Source organism: Pinus tabuliformis, chromosome 1_1 (genome assembly GCF_031772625.1).
Source record: "Pinus tabuliformis cultivar Carrire ecotype Pingquan chromosome 1_1, CPIR1, whole genome shotgun sequence".
Taxonomy (NCBI): domain Eukaryota; kingdom Viridiplantae; phylum Streptophyta; class Pinopsida; order Pinales; family Pinaceae; genus Pinus; species Pinus tabuliformis.
The window spans coordinates 510,233,157-510,257,579 of record NC_142297.1 but is presented as its reverse complement, the minus strand read 5'-3'; positions in this window follow the sequence as shown (position 1 = coordinate 510,257,579).

Sequence of the window (24,423 nt, the reverse complement as noted above, 5' to 3'; positions counted from 1 at the left end):
CTATTAGGAAACGTGGTCTGCAAATAGGGTCTGATGGTGGATCCTATGAAGCTTGCAATAATTCTAAATTTGGAAGCACCACGAAGTGTTAAACAATTGTGTGCTACCTTGGGACACACAGGATACTACAGGAAGTTTATCAAAATCTATGCCCAAATTACTGTGCCGATGGAGAAACTATTGAAAAAAGATGTCACATTCAGTTGGAATGGTGATTGTATGAAGAGCCTGGACGTTCTAAAAGGGAAATTGGCGTCTGCTCCAATCCTGGTTTTTCCAAAATTGGATGTGGAGTTTCATGTCCACATTGATGCATCATGTATCACACTGGGAGCAGTACTTACCAAAGAAGGCGGCAAGGGATTGGACCACCCTATTGTGTTTACAAGTCGTATATTATCAAAAGTCAAGAAGAACTATTCCACAACCGAGCGCGAGGGGTTAGCAATGGTGTATGCGCTCCAAAAATACCGACACTATTTGCTCAGAGGACATTTCAAGATGTATATCGGTCATTCCGCACTGAAATATCTAGTCATCAAGCCTGTGTTGGGGGGGCACATATGCAGGTGGCTCTTATTGTTCCAGGAATATGATTTTGAGGTTGTAGTAAAGCCAGGACACCTGAATGCAGGACCAGATTATTGATCATGCATTGAGACAGGTGAGGAACCCACTAATATGGAGGATGGACTACCTGATGCCCAGCTTTTTGTGGTGCGTGTTATGGACAAACACTTCGATGATATAATCCATTTTCTGAAAACAAGGACTATTTCGAAGGAATACTCATTCCAACAGAAGAAGGAATTGGTGGTGCGCGTGGCGGATTTTTCTGTCATCGCAGGGCACCTATACAAAATGGGAAATGATGAAATATTGTGACGATACGTACTTGAATTTGTATGAAGTTATATCCTTGCGGAAGCGCATGGGGGTGCTGCAGGAGGACACTATGTAGGATGCACAACGGCACAAAAGATTCTTCGCGTAGGGTTATGATGGCCAACCCTGCACCAGGATTCGAAAGCGTATTGTAAGGCCTATGATATCTGCCAAAGGACTGGGAAACCATCGCGAAAGGACGAGATGCCACTAAATCCACAAATGACACTACAGTCGTTCAAAAAATGCGCAATCGATTTTGTGGGACAGATCAAACCTCAGGGAAAGACGGGCACGTGCTACATCATCACCGCGACGGAATATCTGACACGATGGGCAGAAGCATAGCCAGTCAAAGATTGCACAGTCGCTACAGCTACAAAGTTTTTGTTCGAAAACATGTTGACCCGCTTTGGCTATCCAAAAACCTTAATGAGTGATCGCAGAACACATTTTTTGAACGAAACCATCAGCATGCTCACAGAAGAGTTTTAGGTATATCATCAAAAGAGTACACTGCACCACCCGCAAGCTAATAGGATTGTAGAACCATTCAACAAGATACTGGAGACCACACTGACCAAAGTGTGCAACATGTAGCGCAACGATTGGGACCTGCGCATGCTTGCCGTGTTATGGGCTTATAGGAAAACGTGTAAGAAACTGACAGGACAAACACCGTTCTGGTTAGTTTATGGTGTAGAAGTTGTCATGCCAATGGAATATATTATACCTAGTCTGCAAATTGCAGCACTCACAGGGATGGCAGACTGTGAAGCCCTGGAAGAAAGACTAGCACAATTGGAAGAACTTGAGGAAGAACGGTTTCTGGCTGGGTTTCATTAGCAGGTACAAAAGCAGCATGAAAAAGCTGCCACGACCATCATATCAAGTTGTGCACTTTCAAAGTAAATGACTTAGTGTTGTTGTATGATAGTAAGTTTGAAAAATTTCTAGGAAAATTCAAAATGCATTGGTTGGGACCATACGTGGTTAAGGAAATCACAGACAGAGGCGCAGTCCAACTAGTTAAGCTGAATGATGAACCTTTCCCTGGTAAAGTAAATGGTAGCCGATTGAAGCTCTACACAGGTGGGTTGGCTACCTGACTCACCGGTAGCAGCACAGTCTTCATGCTCTAACGAGCCAGACAACGTCGCGGGACTATTAATGTATGCTGGTGCAGATGTACAGAAACAGTTCACACACAAAGGGATTAGAAGCGAGAATACAACAGGTTTAGCAAGCAACAACTTAGTGGGTCGTGCATACCAGTTAGAAGGACTTCGAGCTAGGATTTCCACGTTGACAAAGTGACTCGAGGGCGAGTCACGATGTTTGTGTTAGGGGCCTGTTGGGCATGGAATCCCCCCCATAGCATGTTTTGGGGCTCAAAGCTGAAGTTTTGGTCAAGTGTCATGATAAGACTCCACAAATTACTAGTGCGGAGCGCGAAAGGTATGTTGAATCATAGGGTTGTCTACCCTAAGTTTTGTAAATTTAATGTCAGCCTACCCATGATCTGTGGACCATGGGATTGTATAAATAGAGTGAGGTTCTAAGTTGTGAAAAGGGAAAAAAATGAAAGGATAACGATGTATGCGAGATAGATCGGAAGTGTAAAGTCTAGTCTTGGGTCATTGTAGTAGGAAGAAGCTCTACAGCTGAGTGCGCAGAGGCCTAGTAGAGTCCATAGTTGAGTGCACGAACCCCTGTAGCTGAGTGCGTAGGGCAAAGTCGGGATTGTAACCAAGCCAGAAGAATAATAAAATATTGTTTGAATTCAAATACTGTGTTTCTGTTTCTGTGTTACTTTCTATGCATTTATACAGTTTTTCTTATTGCGTGCACTAATATGAATGTTGAACATTGTTAAATATAATTGTGCTCATACAAATAAGTTAAGTAATTGATTTATATCATATTAATAGTAAGTAATTTGGGTATTAGCCCAATTGTGCCTCGAACAGGGTTGCGTGAAGGTAGCATTGCACGCTACGAGGGACCGATAGCTGCGCGTAGCGACGTGAACACAGGGTCAAACCGCGGACCACCAAAAATCATCAGACATCTCTAGGGTGTGGAAACATGGTTCTAGAACCCTCCCATACTACTTCGGGTGAGATAGTCGGCACTCCCTGAACTGTTGCCGAAAGGGCCCGTAATGCTGGGATTTGTTTGGCTAAATCATCTTTGAACCTGGGTCAGGCCCGTACAAGCCAACATGTATGGTTGTTAACTTTTTTTGGAAATTTTAACTTCTATGAATAAAACCTGGGGCTTTTCTCTCTATCATTGGTTGAATGTGGTTCAGGTTTTAAACTTTGGCAGAAGTCAGTGCTCCAAATGACCATGAATATTTACTCACCACCTATAGTGAATCTAGACAATGAGGAAAATGTGTAGAGTTATTTGTCTCTCACTACCTGGCATGTTGAAGATGATGGTGGCCACTATTTTAATTTTTTTCAATCATATAAACAATTTTTCCTGCTCCATTATATAGCCCCTAGCTATAGATGTTACCGTTAGAAGCACAGTTGTAGTTATCAAGAAGGATCTTGATGAAAGTTTCCCATGCAGATCAAGATTTCAGCATAGAATGTTAGGGGAACCACTGGTGATGATAAATAGACCAATGTTAGAAGTTAGAACCCTCATGGCCAATCTGTTGCCTGCATATAGTTATTCTACTTGCTCATTAAAAGTGGACATCTATATATTATGTTTAGAATTAGTACATCTATCAGATCATTAGTTGCCATCAACTATACATTTTGATCCTGTATTCAGTTTGGAATTTTACTATCTTTGCAGTTGTACATACTCCATCTATTGAATAGATATACACAACTAGTTTCAAGTTTAATGGTGTCAATCATAGGATAAAAAACAACCCCATAGACCTCGGCCATAAATGGCGCCTTGCAGAAAATGTCGAACTTCCTTCAACTTCTTAGTATTATCTGTTTTTGGTCCATAGCAACATTTATTATCAGACTCTTCCCATCTCAGCCAGAGGTCATGATCCACTGATTTTATTTTTTTAGAAATGGGAGTCGTACGTAAACGCTCCTTGTATAGTTTTGTTTGTGTTGCCTCCATCTTCAGTAATAAGGGCATTGTGTTATCTAAAGCTTTCAAGATTAGGTCTATTTCAATAATTGTTTTAGATACAAGAGTCAAATTCCATAGGTTGTTTGAAGTTAGGAAATTAATTTTGTGTTCAACAATGGGCTGCTTCTATACAAACTTGGTAAAAATTCCTCCATAGGAATTTACAAGCCCCTTTTTTCCTTGATTTGTAGTCGATCTAGAGTTTCATTTCCAGTATTTCTACATCACAACATATTTAACTCTCTTTGTAAGATGGAAAAATATTTACTCAAGATAACATCTTATCAATAAGTAAAGGTTGATTTATCAATTTTTGTATCTCTGAGTCATTGTAATCAACAAGAAACTAGGAAAGTCCATGGTATTTCCAATCAGTACTGCTATATTATTATTCTAAAGGAAAAATGGAAAGTCCTCTATATCACAGACACATAAAAATTAGAATATAACATGAGCTGCTTGAAGTCATTAATATAGTGGATGAAGATGACAATCAATCCTAAAGCTATAATTACAGATTTGGTGTACATCAAGCAATGGGCTCAACAACAAACCATTGGAACCCACAAAATTTGATTTGAATTGTTCTACAACTTTTTTGAACAAAACCCATATACATAAATAGAATAAGGAGATTATACCAAACAACATGGCGTTGGACCAGCACAAAAGTTTGGAGTACATTCGGCTAGGGACATTGAAGCTAACTGATCAAATTTTATTCAAAGGGAATTAAGCTAAAATTTGCGGTAATTGTGTTAATATTCAAGCAATATTCAGAAAGAACGATATTAATGTGTCATGTATATTTTTATAGTTTGGACAGATAAATCCACCCAATTTGGAGTACTTGTTAAAAAAACCAAAAATAGCTTTAGAGGTGGTACAACCACAAAATAACTACTAATGAGTAATAGTATTCAAATTTCAAAATGATAAACTCAACCACCTATGTGTAAGTTCTCAACCTCATTGAAATTATTCCTATGCTTTACTGAGTTTCAAGGGCTAGAAAGGGAGGTAGGGGAGTTTATAGGATGACTGTAGAGGAGATCCAAATGGAGGATGACAAGAGAGGAGATCCCAAAAATGTATCAGTTATGATATTTTGTTATCTATTTTAATTTATAAGCTATACATCCATAGTTATCATCAAGGCATTATTCTCAACTAGAGAAACAACGTTATTTAAAATACAAAAAATTGTACTATGAATCATGCTGCAAAATGTAGGTTTTAACCCCGTACAGAAATTACCTGCATATGAATTCTAAAACACAAAAAATAAGCAATGTGAGAGCATAACACATATACACAGAGATTTTCCCCTGGATCCCAAAACTGGGACTACCAACTTGATTTTTCATTATGTTCTTTTCAATGTTACAATACATATTTATACATGTTGAAGCATCCAATACCATGGACCGAAAAACCATCGCATCCAAAACCATGTGCGCAAACCATGCACAAAACCATAGGTAGGTCCGCCCAACCTAATATAGGGTCCAAAAACAAAATTTTACAAGGTGCTACCCTAGACCCCATAGAGTGGGGTTACCTGCACCCCTCAAACCCCATGTGACCCCCCCGCTATGCAATCAGCGCAACGAGGGGGGGGGGGGGGGTTCCACCCCCCCTCTAACCCCCCGGTTAACTACGTGGGCTAGTCATGGAAAGAATATAACACAACCCAACATTCTCCCAATTGTTTTTTTCTTTCCACAGGGGGCCACAAGAGGGCTTAGTCATTTATCCATCCCTGCAACTCCCATTGTTTCTCTACACCAAGAGAACTTCTCAGAGCTCACAGACTTTGTCAATGCATCTGAAGTATTCTTCAAAGTGTCCACCTTTACCAGCAACACCTTTTTGTCTTCTATCATATCTCTCACAAAGTGATACTGAACATCAATGTGCTTTGTCTTTGAATGATATGCAGGGTTCTTTGCCAAGAAAATTGCACTTTTGTTGTCACAGTCTATCCTTGTAGCTCCCTGTACTAACCCCATACTTGAACACAATCACTACAACCAAACTGCCTCCTTACTTGCATGAGTGGCTACCATGTATTATGCCTCTGTAGTTGATAGTGCCACTACAGATTGTTTCTTACTCATCCAACTGACTGCACCTCCAAATAGGTTAAACACATACCCACTTGTAGATCTTCTTTGATCCAGATCTCCAGCCCAGTCTGCATCAAAAAAGCCACGGATATCCAACACTCTGTCTAATCCTAGTCTTCCTTGGTAGCACAAACCATAATCACTAGTGCCACGCAAATACCTGAAAACCCACTTCACTGTTGTCCAATGCTCCTTTCCTGGTTTTGACATAAACCTTCTCAATACTCCCACTGCATGTGCAATGTCTAGTCTAGTATAGACCATTGCATACATCAGGCTACTGACTGCACTTGCATATGGAACACGAGACATGTCCTCTTCCTCTTCTTGTGTCTTCGGACACTATTCAGTAGATAATTTCACACCTACAGGAATAGGAACCTTCACCAGTTTATTATCCTGCATATTAAACCTTTGCAATATTGTCTTGACATACTTCCTCTAGTTTAACTAGAGCTTCCTCTTTCCCCGACGTCTTTTAATTTCCATGCCCAAAATATAGTTTGCAGCACCAAGATCTTTCATGTCAAATTTGGAGGACAATTGGGTCTTCAAATCCTTGATAATTTCTTTGTCATTTCCAAACAGCAACATATCATCCACATACAAGACCAGATAAATAACACGATCACCAGTTAATTTAAAATACACACAGTGATCTACTTTGCTTCTGGTGAAGCCAAGTCCTAGTATAAATGTATCAAATTTCTAATACCACATCCTTGGTGACTTTTTTAACCCATACAGAGACTTATTTAACTTGCATACCAGTTCTTTCTTACCCTTCACTGTAAAACCTTCAGGTTGCTTCATGTGGACCTCCTCTTCTAGATCCCTGTGAAGAAATGTTGTCTTCACATCCATCTATTCTACCTCATAATCAAAAGCAGTAGAAATAGATAATAGTAATCTAATAGAAGTTTTTTTTTCCAAAGGAAAAAGCAGTAACTTTTATTAAAAAATAATGAAAGTTACAATTTTGCAAACGCCATTTAGGCCCGCGTGCTTTCGCACCACCGCCACGTTAGAAGGCTAACGTGCAAAAGAAAAGAAAAGAGAGAAAAAGAGAAGAGAGGAAAGAGAGAGAAAAAGAGAAACAGAACAAAAATTCAGCTGCATATGAGATTCATGCTTCACGTTTTTCTCCCCTTTTTCTTTTCAACCTTACGCCATTCTCCTTGAGAGGGCTCGGTCGAAACTATGACAATCTGAGTTTCTGAATTCTGTGGGATGGTTTCTTTATCTGAGTCTGAAGTATCAGAGTGGTGATGTCGTTTAGTTCCTCCCGTGCTTGGATCCTCCCTTGTCATCTCTGTCTTGTCATGTAGACTTGTTCCCTTCTGATTCTCCATTTCTTGTGATATCTCAGTTTTCTCTGCAGGGGTCACTTCCTCCTCTGCTTCTGACTCTTCTTCCTCAGAATCTGGAGGTGAGAATTGCCATCCTTTCTTCTGCTTCCCTTTCTGCTTTTTGTTGTTTTTCTTTGCTTCTGGGCATGTGTTTTGCAGGTGTCCGGTCTGCCTGCAAAGCCTGCATCTGAATGCCGTGTTTTCATAATCTAGAACTTGCTGCCAATTTTGCTGTTTGTAGATTAGCTTAATACTGTCCGGCAGCCCCTTACTTAAATCTACTTCCACACAAATACGTGCAAAAGTATAGTTCCTGTCATCGATCCTTTCCATATCTGATTTAATGTATTTTCCTATACTGTTTCCAATGCCTTCCAAGACACGCTCGTTCCAGAAGTGCAGAGGAAGGTTGTATAGTCTGACCCAGACTGGCATTCTGGTGACTGTCATTTTGTTTGGATCAAAATCCTGGAACCATGGGGTCATGAACAGCCCCGAAGTTCCCCAGAACCATGGACCTGTACTGATGACTGTATCTCTGACCTCCTGGGATGTAAATTTTACGATAAAAAACCCCTTAGAACATAGGTGGATCTCACATTCCATGGTCCAACTGGTAAAAATCCAATGGAATAGATCCAATGGTTTGGGCCAATAGCTGTTAAATCGACAGATTAGTGCTTGTGTTTCATAGGTTTGAACGAAATCGTCAAGCCCTGTAGAATCTAGATTTAAAGCAGGGGTTTGTTCTGCCTGATCCACAATGTATGGCCTGGGTTCGTTTCTGCTTGGATCTGAAGATGGCCCTGCGTCTCTGCTGCCCTGAAGAATGTTTTTGTATGATGCAGTTTTTTTTCCTTTGTCTCCATTTTGCTGTCCTTTAGGTGGAGCCCTTGGCTGTCCCTGAGGCATAGCTCCTCCTCTTAATCTGAAATTTAATGTTATGGTTGATCCAGGCCCAATCTCATAGCTATCAATCGATCTGATATCCTGGAGAGTCCTCCTTCCAGTGATCAGATGTTGGATCTGAACTGGATAACCCATTTCAGCCCAGATCTGTTGTTTCAACTGCAGTGATGTGCTTCCTGCATGAACCCAAACTAAACAAGATTTTCCCTGAGGGGGTTTAATCAAGATCTGAAAACAAGAAATTTTTACCTGCTCTAGCTGCAAACATGCCTCCAGATCTGACCCAGATTTTGATTGATTTTTCTTGAACTTGTCTGGATCTGCTAATGATTTTGCCGAATCAGTATGATCCGCCCCGGATCTGCAAGGTTTTACCCGATCTGAAGAGCTATTTGCCGGGTCGGGGCTCCTATTTTGCTTGTCACTCTTTTGCATAATCTGCTCTTTGATCCCTCTGTTATGACGCATCGTCGGGGGAGAATGGGCCCAGATCGGCACAGCAAAGGGCAGTAAAAACTTCATACATCGCATGAGCTTTTCCTTACTCCCGTCTGCTCTTCTTCCAATCAAAAGCCGCCCTAAGTCCGCAGATCTAAACCATAGCGCTTCGAACTGAGGCATAGTAACTGCCAGATGCCTCTTTCCTCCATGATCGTTTTCAGATTTGCCATACCCAAGTATAGCAATCACTGAGGAGTGCGAATTTTTAGAATACTGGGTAAAAATCTGTTGTATTGGCGTGAAACGCTCCAAGCAAAAGATTCCTGGAGCCGCTCTGAGAGAAACCTCCTGCGTCCTGAAAGAGGGATGGCACAACAGTTGCAGGTTCTCCTGATTCAAAACATAACGCAGCTTCCCCCCAGCAGCTCCGGCCCAGAACCTGAGATAGACACCGATTCCAATATATTCATCGGCTATGCAACTAGCCGATCCATGGTCAGTCAAGCCTTTCAGGGCCGCAACGGCGCAGCAAGCTTTCTCAGAAACCCTAACTGACAGATTCGCCTCCATCGCTCCGCTCTCCCGTAATCTAATAGAAGTTGCCTTGGCAACAAGAGACAAAATATCACCAAAATCAATTCCCGGCACATGGGAATAACATTTTGCTACCAACCAAGCTTGTATTTCTCCACCTTTCCTTATGCAATTGTCTTCTTCTTGAACACCCATTTGCTGCCAATGGGTTTCCTTGCAGCCAGCAACTCCACCAGATCCCAAGCCTCATTTTTGTGAAAAGATTCCATTTCATCAACCATGGCCTCTTTCCAGAGTTTCCCATCCTCTGAATCTACTGCTTCCTTCACATTTCTAGGATCATCATCAATAATAGATAAAGCAAAATTTGAACAAAAAGCAGATGGACTATACCTTTTTGGTTTCCTTCTTTCTCGAATTGATCTTCTCACACCTAGAGTTTGTGGCTCTTCATCTTTTGATTCCTCTTTTGATGTAGAGTCTAATTCTTCCTCCTTAAGCTCAAACTCTATCTTCTCAAGTTCTTTTGGTTGGACTTCATGTTTAATAACATATTTCACCTCTCTGAACACCACATCTTGGTTGTACACAACCTTCCTTGTTACTGGGTTCCAAAGCTTATAACCCTTTAAACCATCCTTATACCCAATAAAGATGCACTTTTCAGATTTACTATCCAACTTGGTTCTTTTCTCCTTTGGAACATGTACATATGCATCACATCCAAATACCCTTAGATGTGAAAGAGAGGGTTTCTTACTAGTCCATACCTCTTATGGAGTCTTATCCTCTAACACTGATGAAGGTGATCTGTTGACCAGGTAACATGTTGTCTCCACCGCCTCTACCCGGAATTCCTATCCTAACCTGGCACCACTGAGCATGCTTCTTGCCCTTTCCATCAACGTCTTATTCATTCTTTATGCAACTCCATTTTGTTCAGGTGTGTATGGAGTAGTCTTCTACTGTGTTATACCACACTTCTTACAGAATTCTTCAAATTCCTTACTGCAAAACTCTCCTCTGTTATCTAACCTCAAAACCTTTATCCTATTCTCTGTTTGGTTTTCCACTAGATCCTTAAATTCTTTAAACCTATCAAAGACTTCAGATTTGTTCTTAAGGAAATATATCCATGTATTCCTTGAGAAGTCATCCATAAATGATACATAGTACACATATTTACGTAGTGATGGAACCTTCACAGGTCCAAACACATCACTATGCACAAGCTCTAATATATGTTTCACCCTCTTACCACTAGAGGGGAAACTCACCCGATTATGCTTCCCATGTACACAATTTTCACAGAAATCAAAATCCAGAGAGCTATTACTCATACCTTCTACCATACCTTTACCATGAAGTATTTGAAGGCCCTTCTCTCCAATATGTCCAAGCCTTTGATGCCATAGCATGGTATTCTCTCCAAATACTACTAGATTTTCTGCTCCACTTTCAAGAACCACAAAGTTGTTGCACCCATCAATAATAGTGCTACCTTGCAGCTCGTACAGAGTTCCAATCCGAACTCCCTGCATCAACACCAGTGCTTCTCGAACCATTTTGCAGGTATCCTTCTCGAACATTGTTTTTACACCTGCATCGTCCATATTGCTTATGGAAATTAGATTTGTGGCCAATGCAGGAATATCAAAACACCCAGAAGTGTTCTAACCCTGCCACCTTGCAACTTCAACTTTACTTTTCCACAACCAACAATTCTAGCCTTCTTATCATCCCCCAAGAAGACATCACCACCATCATACTTCTCATATTTGCAGAATCACTCTCTATGGGAAGTGAAGTGAAAGAATGTGCTTGAGTCAATCAACCATGCCTCATGATCTACATGTGTACTTGAAGAAGCCAAGTACACATCCCCACTTTCATCTGAGGTGGTTTTTGCCTCTACAGAAGGAGCATCATCAGATCCCTTTCCTTTGTCAAGAGCTTTAGATTTACAATCCCTTTTGTAGTGCCCTTCCTTTCCGCATTTCCTTAAGAACAAATCTCATCTCCTCTGTTAGCAAGGATGAGACTATTTCATCAAACTGCAAGGCAGTTGCATTGCCACCTATTTAATAACCAGATTATCCCACAAATCTGGTAGAGAAAACAACAAACTGATGCACTTATCTTCATTTGAAATTTTAATATCAACAGATAATAACTGACTTACCACAGTATTAAATGCGTTTAGATGTTCTTTCACTGAGTCTCCATCTTTCATCCTCAAGTCATACAACTTTTTCCGTAGGCACAGTTTATTCACCAGAGACTTAGATTGGTACAAAGTCCCTAACTTGTCCCACAATGCCTTCGTCGTAGCTTCCCCTGATACATTCAGCAATACTAAATCTTAGACACACAATTGTATTGTGCTCTTAGCCTTCCAATCCAACTTCTTCCATTCTTCATTGGACACTCCCATTGGTTTAGTACCTAGATCTACCGCAACCCACTGATCTTTATCCACCAATAGATCCTCCATCTTGAGTTTCCATAACTCAAAACTTTGACCATTAAATTTCTCTATCTCTATCTTTCCAGTGCTCATCATCTTCTTTCACCCCCAGAATCGATCTCGCAGATATCCCACTGAATAGGGTCTACCACAAGCCCAAGCGAAACCCCTCAGCAACAAAGGCATCCCCTTGAAACCAAAACAGCTCTGATACCAAATGTAGGTTTTAACCCCATACAGAAATTACCTGCATACGAATTCTAAAACACAAAAAATAAACAATGCGAGAGCATAACACATAAAACACATATACACAGAGATTTTCCCTTGGATCCCAAAATCGAGACTACCAGCTTGATTTTTCATTATGTTCTTTTCAATGTTACAATACATATTTACACATGCCGAAGCATCCAATACCATGGACTGAAAAACCATTGCGTCCAAAACCATGGACCAAAAACCATCGCGTCCAAAACCATGTGCGAAAACCATGCACAAAACCATAGGTAGGTCTTCCCAACCTAATATACGGTCCAAAAACAAAATTTTCCATGGCACTATGCAATCGGCACAATGAAGGGGGGGGCTTTTCCCCCCTCTAACCCCTCAATTAACTACGTGGGCTAGTCGTGGAAAGAATAAAACATAGCCCAACACAAAAAAGGAACATGGAAATAAATTTAAAACAACTATGATGGAAGTGAGTAATGCATCTGAGGAAATGAAGACTATTCTACATAGATTTTTTGTCATGTCATTATACACATGATTGGCATAAACAACTATTGTCAAAGTGGGAGGGGTATAAAAGAATGGAAATGTGGAGTGAAGAAAGTTATCAAAAAAATGATAGACTTAAGGTTCTTTGTAAGGAGATAAGGATTTTTGAACTCCAGGAAAATAGAAACAGATCATGTACTCAGTTACTATACCAAGGTAAACAAAATAGATTTTACTCTTGTTCCATTTTAGCAACAACAAACTCAAGCCTTTTTTTCTTTGTTAGAATCAGTTCAAGTGCTAAATATGGCTAACCAATTAGATAGGCTTCTCTCCTTTGACAAAGTGAGTGTAAGAACCTTGTTTTTAAGGAAATTCAAATATGCAAGATTGCCAACTACAAACAAAGCAAGTTGAACTAGCATTTTGCCTCACATAATTAGTATGTGAAATTTGACTTGGCTTTGAATAACACTATACCAAGGAACTTTTGGTTGTTAAATTAAAAAATCCAAATGTGGAAAGAAAACAATTTAAGCTTTCAGTCTTGACCATCATGAGAAGGTGAGTTAGGACCTTGGAAAATCGAAGTGAAGCAATTGATTTAGATAAGGAGAATTAGGGTTTCATCATAAGTCAAACTTTGACAAGGCTAATAAGGTCTCTAGTTAACCTTGTTCCTGATTAATCATCTTTCACCCACCAAAACTGTGACCAACTCCACCAATGAACACATGGAAACTTGACACCACACTCTATACCTGCCGTAAATAGAAATTTCTAAATATATACATGACCAAAAAGCATCCTTAAGTCCAAAAAAAAATAGGAAATATTGAATATGAAGGTATGTTAAGTTATGGTATGTTCTATTCTTATAACAGTTTACTTCTTTTTCTTATTATATTCCACAGATTAGCAATCACATGTACATAAAGTAAAGTGCAGATAGAACATTAAACGATCGAGAGAAAACAAGCCAAGATGTGGCAGCTAGGCAGGGACAAACCCCACAATGTGTGGGGAAACCCTTTGATAAAATCTTCTTTTATCTTAAATAATTCAACAGAGAGAAATAGTACAATAAATCTGATTTATATCATCAGTAGCAAACCCTAGATCAGCAGCATCAACATTAGCTGCTTCATCATCAAACTAGGGTAGACGATATCTCACAAACCGGCCATCGGATCAGCTCGATTCCACCACCAAACGTTGCATCTTCTAGAGGAGGTTTAGATGAACCTATAGCATAGTTTAGATGAATATATCTTCTAGTCCACGTAGGTCAAACTTTACTTCTGCAATTGCAGCTTCAATTTCAGCAGTTTCCTTCAAACTAAGGCAGTCGATATCTTGCAAACCGTCTGTCGGATTGACTTGATTCCACCACCAAAAGTTGTGGCTTTTATAGGAGGTTCAGATGAACCTACAATGAAGTTTAGATGAGGAGATATTCTAGTCCACGCAAGTCAAAATTTACTTCTACAGTTGCAGCTTCAGTTTCAGCAGCTTCCGGCTTCACATGTGTGAGGGAGAGACCCTTTTCTGCGCAATAGAGAAGAGACTCTTTTATGTGCAGTAGAGAGAGAGAGATGTGATGAGATGAGCGAGTCTAATGAGGAAAAGTTCTCCTATATTTATACATAACTTTGGTGTTTGAATAGATGCGACAGTTGGGCTTCTGAGCCTACATGAGTTGTAGGTCGGCTTGATAATAATTCCATAATCAAAATAAATTCATATCTCCATGAATACTTATCGGAATCGGATGATATTTATATCAATCCTACACCTCTCGATGAGAGGAATATAATAAAAATATTATCAACCATGAATAAGATGACCCACATGAAGTTTTTCCCCAGTTTCCAATTTTAACACTCCCTCTCAACTAGGGTGAACTTCATCTGCAATCTGTCTATCGGTCATTACTATTCATCCATCAAATGCACTGCCCTGTACATCCTGACCCTTGCCCTGCTCTGCTCTATTCTGCCTATTCTTCTTTGTCTTGTTCTACCCTGTACTGATATGTACGGCTCTACTCTGTTATGTGCCACTCTGCTTTGTTCTGTTCTGCTCTGCTTTTGTCCGAATTATGAAGAAAAAGAAATGATCAAGGATGTATCATACTAACTCAAAGTCAGTCTCAGAGTATGTACCACTGGTCCCAGACCAGTCTCAACCAACCCGAAGTCAGCATCATAGTGAGTACAACTCCACTGGTCCTAGACCAGTATCATCCTCCATTGACTCAAAGTCAGTCTCAGAGTGCATACCACTAGTCCCAGACCAGTCTCAACCGACCCGAAGTTAGCTTCATAGTAAGTACCACTCCTACCACTGGTCCCAGACCAGTATCGCAGTCTCAGAGTGTACCACTGGCCTCAGACCAGTCTCAACCAACCCGAAGTCAGCGTCATAGTATGTACCACTCTTGCTGCTCCCAGACTAGTATTGCACTGACACAAAGTCAGTCTCAGAGTATGTACCACTGGTCCTAGACCAGCCTCAACCGACCCGAAGTCAATGTCATAGTATGGTACAACTCCTACCACTGGTCCCAGACTAGTATCATTGATCCCATATCAATGGAGGTCATCCTAGCGAAGGGAGTACGGTAGATACAACGATGCATCCATCGGTACTACTATGGTCTCTAACTTCATTTCCCTGCTCATTGATCAGATGATAGGTACTTCCCATTAGTCCTAGACTGCATGGGTAGGATGCCTTGATAGGAGAACTAATCAATCCTGTCCTCACAGGAGAACACATCAATCCTTCTACAATCGCCATGGAGAACACATCAATCCAGGCCTCACAGGAGAACACATCAATCCTGCTACAACTTCCATGGAAAACACATCAATCCTGCTACAATCGCCATGGAGAACACATCAATCCAAGCCTCATAGGAGAACACATTAATCCTGCTACAATCGCCATGGAGGACACATCAATCCAGGCCTCACAAGAGAACACATCAATCCTGCTACAATCACCATGGAGGACACATCAATCCAGGCCTCACAGGAGAACACATCAATCCTGCTACAAACACCATGGAGAACACATCAATCCAGGCCTCACAGGAGAACACATCAATCCTGCTATAATGGAGAGCAAATCATCTGATTCCACAAGAGAGCGAATCATCTTGTCCCACAAGAGAGCAAATCATCTTGTTCTAGTGTGCACCACCAAGGGAGGGTGAGTCACCCTGTGGTCGTATGTTGCTCCAGTAAGAACCGCAAGCCCTCAGAGCTCCTAGAGCTCCATGTATGCAACATGTAGTACCCTTGTACAAGGGATCCTTGACGACTCCAAGTCATTTGGGAAAATCACAGATTATATCTTTCCTCGGGGCTTTGACAAGGTGTATCAACCGGTACATCATCTTAATGCGACGGAGCCTCCTCGCTCATCGACTTACCATATCCCAGATGATGTCTATCTGCTGGAGCAATCGATGAATACGGGATTCCTCAGTGATCGAATCCCACCTCTGGTTGTTATAGAGAATCACAGTGGTATGTGTTCAGATAGCTCACTGAAGAGCTTTCCCAACCAGGCAGCTTCATACGAGATCATACTCGTAGATATGTATCTGGTCTCGGAAATGCTTATGGCAACCGACTTCTTCTTCCTACTCATCCATTATATCGAAGTAGAATCCAAAGAGAAACAGCACTAAAAGTGCTCCAGTGATCCTCCACACTACCTGCCTAATCAGCATTCGAATAATCATGTAGTTTCATATTCTTGGCATTGTATCTCAATCCATGAGAGATTGTGTCCTGAAGACATCTCAGAAGATTCTTGGCACCAATCTAGTGAGGCTCAACCAAATATGAGCTCACAATGCTAACTGTAAAACATATGTTTGGATGGAGGTTCACCAAGAACATCAATGCGAATGAGTTTCTGAAACTCAGAGGCATTTCCAAAATCTGGTCCGACATCACTACCATATAACTTCCAAAAGTTAAGATCCTCGAGGTAGTCACAGGCTTGCAGTCCATCATACCAAAGCTTTTCAGAATTTCCACCACATATTTTCCTTGAGATAGGAAAATTTCCCTTGGCTTCTGCCACACTTCAAGTCCTTGGTTCTTCATTTCAAATTCAGAATCCAACTCCCTCTTACATTTGTGAATAAGAGGGCATGCACCTGTTAGAAAGAGGCCATCCACGTATAGCGCTAGTCTGAGAGGTTTGTCATCTTCAAACTTAAAGTAAAGGTTAGGATTGACTTCACTCCTAGTGAATCCCAGCTTCATAAAGTAGCTATCGATCCTCTCATACCATGCTCGAGGTGCTTGCTTTAGCCCATAGAGAGCCTTCTTCAACCTACATACATGAGATTGTCAATCATAAATCTCAAATCCTTCAGGTTGCTCCACATAGACATCTTCTTTGATCAAACCGTGAAAGAACGCGGTCTTGACATCCATCTGATGTAGGTTCCATCCTTTTGAAGCCACAAGGGCTATGATCAAGTGGATGGTCATATATCTGGAAACAGGAGCAAATATCATAGTCTATACCTTCCTTCTGGGAGAAACCACGAGCAACAAAACGAGCCTTATACTTTTCCGTACTTCCATCTACTGCATGCTTTATCTTGTAAAGCCATTTGGAAGTAACAACTGTCTTGTCCTGGGGTCTGGGAACTACTTCCCAGACATCATTCTTCATAATAGACTCATATTCTTCGGTCATAGCATCCTTCCATACTTGATGCTTGATGGAATTTGAGAATGATGAAGGCTCATTTTGTATGATCGTGCTCATGATGGTCAAGTATCCCTGATACCTATTAGGTTTCTTACTTTCACGAAAGGTTCCTCAGGGTGTAGCATGTCCTTCAGCATCATCAAGTATCCCCCTAAGCCATGAAGGCCTCTTCTTAGAAGAGGAAGGCTCAGGTGGATAAATAGGATCCATGGGTTCCTCAACATCAGGCATTGTTACATCATCTACCCATAGAGACAGCTTCCATAATCGTACAGTTCTTCCTTTCCACCACACCATTATGCTCAAGAGTATGTGGTGTAGTAGTTTCCCTCTGAATGCCAGCCTCAGATATGCTTGAGTGAACCAGCTGTAATATATCGGAGGTCTTGCTTTGGCTTTAGGGGAATGGTCCCCTTCGGCACATCCTAGACATACACCTTCTTTCTCTACTCGAAATTCAGGCATCCTTATCACCATTTGTCTTACACCGAGTAGAGCTTTATAGTGAAGGGGGGCAAACCTTCGATGCCAAAGTTGAATTGAAGAGATGTGTCATAAGACATGATACCTAGCTGACTTCCATCGACCTGATATAATGAATCAACATGAAACCCAAGAGTGAAGGCATCTTTAATATTATTTTTCGATACACGTACTTTGTCATTGCTGAAGGTTACCTTGTAGCCTTTGTCTTCCATTGCCGAGATGGACACCAAGTTCTTTCGGAGGTCAGGTGCATTTAATACATCCTGGAATTTCTAGCCTTCTTGAATGCTTGTCCTCTTCCTCGGTTCCCAGCTCTCCTCTTACCTTTGCCATTGAATTTGTCATTCCTTTGATTGCCATCATAGGGATTTTGATCATCATCCTAGTGTGAGTCCTTTCTATCAGGGCACTCCCTTGCATAGTGACCTACTTTATCACAGATGTAACATCGTCCTTTTCTTCCACCCTTAGGTCCAGCCTTTCTTTTTGATTTAGTCTCGGAATTATTTCTTTTCTTAGCATGAGAAGAAAAGGCAGTAGGAGGACCTTTAGGCATGGGCATTTCTTGCTCTTCTACCCTTGTCTCTTCTTCAATGCATCTAGCCATTAAATCCTTGAAACCAGGAATTATATTATTGTTCAGAAGAGTAGTCCTAAATATGTACCATTCGGATGGTAATCCTCCAAGAGTTGTGAGTGCCATTTCTCTGTCAGTAATAGTCTCCCCAATAGATAGGAGATCGTTCTTGATCTTGGTGATTCTTAAGAAGTATGCTTGCATACTCTCATTTTTACCCTTCTTGATTTCCCTCAGCTTATTTCTAAGAAACAAAACTTGATTTACGTCATTAACTTTAAATAAACTCACTAGTCTATCGTATATTTCCTTAGAGGTGTCCAGTTCAGAGATGTAGGCCACCAAGTTCTTGTCGATAGAGTATCGGGTGATCTTCTTTGCTTTAACTTCTCCGTTCTTCCATTTGTTCCTGGCAGCAGGAGGTGCATTTGATGGAGGCTCAACAATATTGCCTCTCACATGATCCAACACTCCTTGATCCTCAAGGGTTAGATCGATAGACATCTTCCATCCGTGATAGTCATCTTTCTCATGGAGCTTGTCTTCGGCAGGAAAGAGTGTTGAGGACCCCATCGTTCTTTTAGGATAGCCTTGCCAATCTTCTCTTCGGTGATTGCTCTTGCTCTTGCTCGGGCTTTGTCTTCACCTCAGCTCTGATACCATGTTAAGTTATGGTATGTTCTATGCTTATAACAGTTTACTTCTTTTTCTTATTATATTCCACAGATTAGCAATCACATGTACATAAAGTAAAGTGTAGATAGAACATTAAATGATCAATAGAAAACAAGCCAAGACAAGAGACACAAGATGTGGCAGCTAGGTAGGGACAAACCCCACAATGTGTGGGGAAACCCTTTGATCAAATATTCTTTTATATTCAATAATTCAATAGAGAGAAATAGTACAATAAATCTGATTTATATCATCAGTAGCAAACCCTAGATCAGCAGCATCAACGTTAGCAGCTTCATCATCAAACTAGGGCAGACGATATCTCACAAACTGACCGTCGGATCAGCTTGATTCCACCACCAAAAGTTGCAGCTTCTAGAGGAGATTCAGATGAACCTATAGCATAGTTTAGATGAGGAGATCTTCTAGTCCACGCAGGTCAAACTTTACTTCTGCAGTTGCAGCTTCAATTTCAGCAGTTTCCTTCCAACTAGGGTAGTCGATATCTTGCAAACCGTCTGTCGGATTGACTTGATTCCACCACAAAAAGTTGCGGCTTTTAGAGGAGGTTCAGACGAACCTACAATGTAGTTTAGATGAGGATATCTTCTATTCCACGCAAGTCAAAATTTACTTCTACAGTTGCAGCTTCAGTCTCAGCAGCTTCCAGCTTCACATGTGTGAGGGAGAGACCCTTTTTTGCGCAGTAGAGAAGAGACTCTTTTCTGCGCAGTAGAGAGAGAGAGATGTGATGAGATGAACGAGTCCAAATGAGGAAAAGTACTCCTATATTTATACACAACGTTGGTGTTTGAATAGATGCGACTATTGGGCTTCTGAGCCTACATGAGTTGTAGGTCGGCTTGATAATAATTCCATAATCAAAATAAATTCATATCTCCATGAATACTTATCAGAATTGGATGATCTTTATATCAATCCTACACCTCTTGATGAGAGGAATCTAATAAAAATATTATCAGCCATGAATAAGATGACCCACATGAAGTTTTTCCCTAGTTGCCAATTTTAACAAGGTAACATCTGTGAGACTACCATCAAATATAGCAAGTCTAAAATTAGAGAGAGCTAAAAATAACAACATGTCACATGTGGATGAAAGAAGTCTCATTCAACTCGCTTCTCTACAAGGAACCCAAATATATGCTTAGAAATTACATGCCAGTGCTGAAAAGAAAAACTGCGAAAAACAACAATTGTAAAATTTCTTACACATCACCCAAAATAGGCTGATCAGAATCATGAAGTTGTGAATTCTAATAATATATAAATATTTCTACAATGTGGGCCCTAGATCTATGGCTCTTGGAAAAAAGAAAACTGGAAAAAATAGTTGTTTCTTGGAATTTGGTGAAACTGGCTCTGATAGAAGCTCTAATCACTGTAACTATTTCGATGCACCTATAATGGAACCAACCTGATGGAATCTTGGTTGATCTTATCCCTATATTTCTACAAGAAAATTTGGGGGTTACACCTGTTATAGCTAAATTTTTCCAGCTGGGGAGAACAATTCTCTTGAACCATAAACCAGGGAATGGTAAAAAAATAGTGTTGATCTTCAAGTTATATGCTCCCTTGTGATGAGCCTAGGTATTGCAACAATAATGCTGCAACTCCCAGGGCTACCAACTTTACTTAACAACTTGAGGTTCGTACAAACTTGGAGGTGACAGTGATATATGCACAAGTAAAAGTGAAGATACTGCCTGTTGTCACTACTCATCTAGCAAGAGACCCCAGGGGTTCCAAGCCAGACTTCTATATGGTTAGAAAAAGCTTGATTTTGATGGAAGAAGAGAAAATCTATCATAAGGGAGAGCTACTCTACTACAATAATGAAGAAATCAACATGTAATGCTAAATCACACCATACCATAGCTAACCAATTAAACAACTATGCCTAAACAAAATTTCCAAATCAACACTAACCTAATGCTAATTATCTAAGTTGTAAAAGTAAAGAGCATCAAAAATAGACTAAGGTGTAAGCAAAGAACTAAACTAACTTAGCTTTCAAGCGGAAGAGCAGTCGGAGGACGAAATCAGTGAAAGGAGGATGTGAGGGAGCAACAGTGCATAAGAACCATTGGGTCAGTCAAGTGAGAGGCAAATGAACAGCAGAGATCAGATCACAAGAGGTTATGTAGATAGGTGGGTGAACATGGTTAAATAACACGATGAACAGTGTAGATATTATGCTGAGGGCTTAAGCGAATATATGGATGAATGGGGTTAATGAACAGGATGAATGGCGGAGATCGTATCGCTAGGGATTAAGTGAGTGGATGGACGAACGAGGTTAACAAGAGATGAATGGCCGAGATCTAATCGCATGGGTGAAGTCAAGAGATGGACATCAGTGATCGTAACGTGGGAAAAATAAACATTAGGAAATGATGGAGTGGGTTTCTAAGGCGGTAAGTAGTTTCTCACGTTCCCTTCAGGGTGTAAGCAATATTTGGAAATTTTATGCGATTAGCCTTAATGTGTGATATGTAGCACGAGAAAACCACTTTTTCGCATGCTCTCGGGTGGATAACGTTCATGCACTAATCCAGATGAGATTGTGCGATAGTCGTTGGATCAGGCGGGGCTGATCAACGGTGGAGATCGGCAAAACTAGTTGGAAATCGGGTGAAGTGACAGCTGTCGGATCAAGCAAGGTAGATCAATGGTGGGGGATTAAAGTGCCTAAATCTATGGAGGTGACGCGATAGCGATTGGATCAGGAAAGGCAGATTGATGGTGGGGACTTAAAGCTCATAAAGAAAGTGGTGGAGTCCACATGAGGCAGCAGTTGGAGAAAATAGTGAATTGGACGGTGATTGTGATGGTTTTTTGGTGATCAGATGGCGAGGAAGCGGTGTAGGAGGAACGTGCTAAAGGCAGTTTCAAATGAAAATGATAAAGAAAACTAGTGAAGGTCAACAAATAACTGCATCAATCAGTGAACTTCATAGCTCATGTGAGAAACATAAACTGTGTTTTTGGGGTTGCTGAAGGGTCTCTTCCTCAAGTCATGGTCCCAGAGGGAGGAGATGAGCTGAGACACCTACGCAGAACCTAATAGTGATATTTTTCCTCTAACTAACCTGTGAACTGAAAGAAGGCACAAATGGAAGTAAACTAAAGCAAATGCAGCTAGTGAAGCAAATTAACAGGAAGACCATGAATAATCTACGCTATATTGATGTAATGAAAATGAAACTACTTAAGCAAATAAACAGTGAAAACCATAAAAATACTTAAGCAAATAAATAGAATAGAACTCTATGCTAGCATACAGTTATAGTAAAGAGGAGCTTTGGCTGCTTGGGCCGAGCCCTAACCCAAGAGCTTTAGCCCTCAGAGTTAACTCATAGCTAGCTTAAACAAAACTCATTCTTATTATAAAAGCCATGTATTACAGAACAAACTATCACAAGTCTTGCATCAATAAATAAAGCATAGTTTTTACAATAGAAGTCCGAATCTAACTGAGATCCTAAGCCTCTCTATTTATACATCTGATAAACTGGTTTCTATCACTTTCACTTGCTTGGTTGTCTTCTAGTCTTCAAAGTGATGGTTGTTTGAACTCCGAGCTGATGGAGGAATATTCAAATGGAGGGGTAGTAAATGAGGATGATTTTACCTCCTATAATTACTCTTCCTTGTCCCATTGAAGTTTTTACCAAGTTCTTTGCCACAGTTCCTTGCTTTTATCCTTTATGCCTGCATTTTTCCTTGATTTTATCCTTTATTCCTGCATTAGATGCACTTTAGACCACAAAGCAAAATATCCAACTCTAACTCATCTCATAAACAAAATATAATCAAAAGCATGCAATAAGTTGTGAGAATAGTTGGTTTGACTAAGCTAGGAGGTGAATTAAGGACAATTAAGGCCGATATAATTACTCAATGATGAGGCTCATCATTACCCCCCTACTGAAAGTGTTGATCATCCTTTGAGCAACTTAGTCAATTTCCATGTCCTTCATTGCTCTGGTAGCCTTTCTAACATCCCATGCTTCTGCTATGGTCTCTTCTTCTTGTTCATAAAAGCCTACTTCCCTTTCTACTTCTTCACACTACCTCATTTCCTCTTCTTCTTTTCTCCTTTCTAGCATCGCTAGGAGTAGTGGTGGAATGAGTTTTAGGCCTATTCAATTGACCTTCAACCTTTGCATTTATTTCTTATACACAGGTGTCTTGTTGAGTGCATCTCTCAACCTTTGAAGGGAGTGATATTCTTTGGTCTTCAAGTTGTGTGGCAGTGTTTTCCATCTCCTTTAGCAAGCATGTATATTATCATCTCTTAGCAGCCTAAACATATCCTCAAAATTGGAAATTGCTTACTCTTGGGTAGCAAGATATCTAAGTGTCAGCTGAGGATCATTTGCAATTAGATTATGGGTGCTGATTAGGGCCATGGGATTTGATTTTTTAGCTCTAATGAAAAGGGGTTCATTTTTCTCTCTGGTCAATATCCTTTTCATATTTGTAGCCCTTGAATTCTCATGGTTCATCGATGATTCCAAAGCCATTAATTGTAGATCTCTAGGATCTACATTAGGATCCCAAATATTCATGTCTATGAAGGCCATGTTGTGCAAGTAAAACTCGGCCATTTTGGCCCTATCCTCTAGTGCACTTTGATCACAAAGATCAATAAACTGTTTGCAATCCTGAAATGGCATGGTTCCCCTTTGTGCTAGCATTTTAATTTGAAATTGCAGCCACTGTTCTTTGAGGTAAAGAGTATATGATTTAGTTGGCATCCTACACTGGATGGCCTCTTATTGTTATTTCTCCTCTATTTCAATGTCTTCTTCCTCTTACTGTTCTTTCTCATCTCCATCAATTTCTTCTTATGTTTCAGAATCATCCTCCTTGTGTTTTCTTTCATCATGTTCCTCTGTATTAGTTTCTTCTTTCTCCATGACAAAAGGACTAACATCATAGATGAGGGTTTTGATGTCATCCTCTGTTGGTAAGTCTCTAAAGACTGACCATTTTATAGGGATCCTAAGGTTTTGGAGGGCATCCTTAATGAGGATCCTAATCAACCCATGGTGAGCCAACTGTTGGGAATTCCCTTTCTTTACTTTGTTGCTGGATTCTATGAGTGATTGCATCAAAAAATAGGGTATGTTGAGTCTTTGGTGAATTGGTGTTTCTACCCCAAGTCTTAATTCTTCAAGCATTCTCAAATGGTTTCCATAACAATACTGTATCTATGGACTCTTGCATTCTCTTTTGACTTATTAAAGAATTTCCTTTTTGCCACCTTTTCACTTATAAACCAACTACCTCTTAACCTTTACAACTTTTGATCAAATGATGCATATGAGTGAGTGAGTGGGATACTTACCTGTGGCC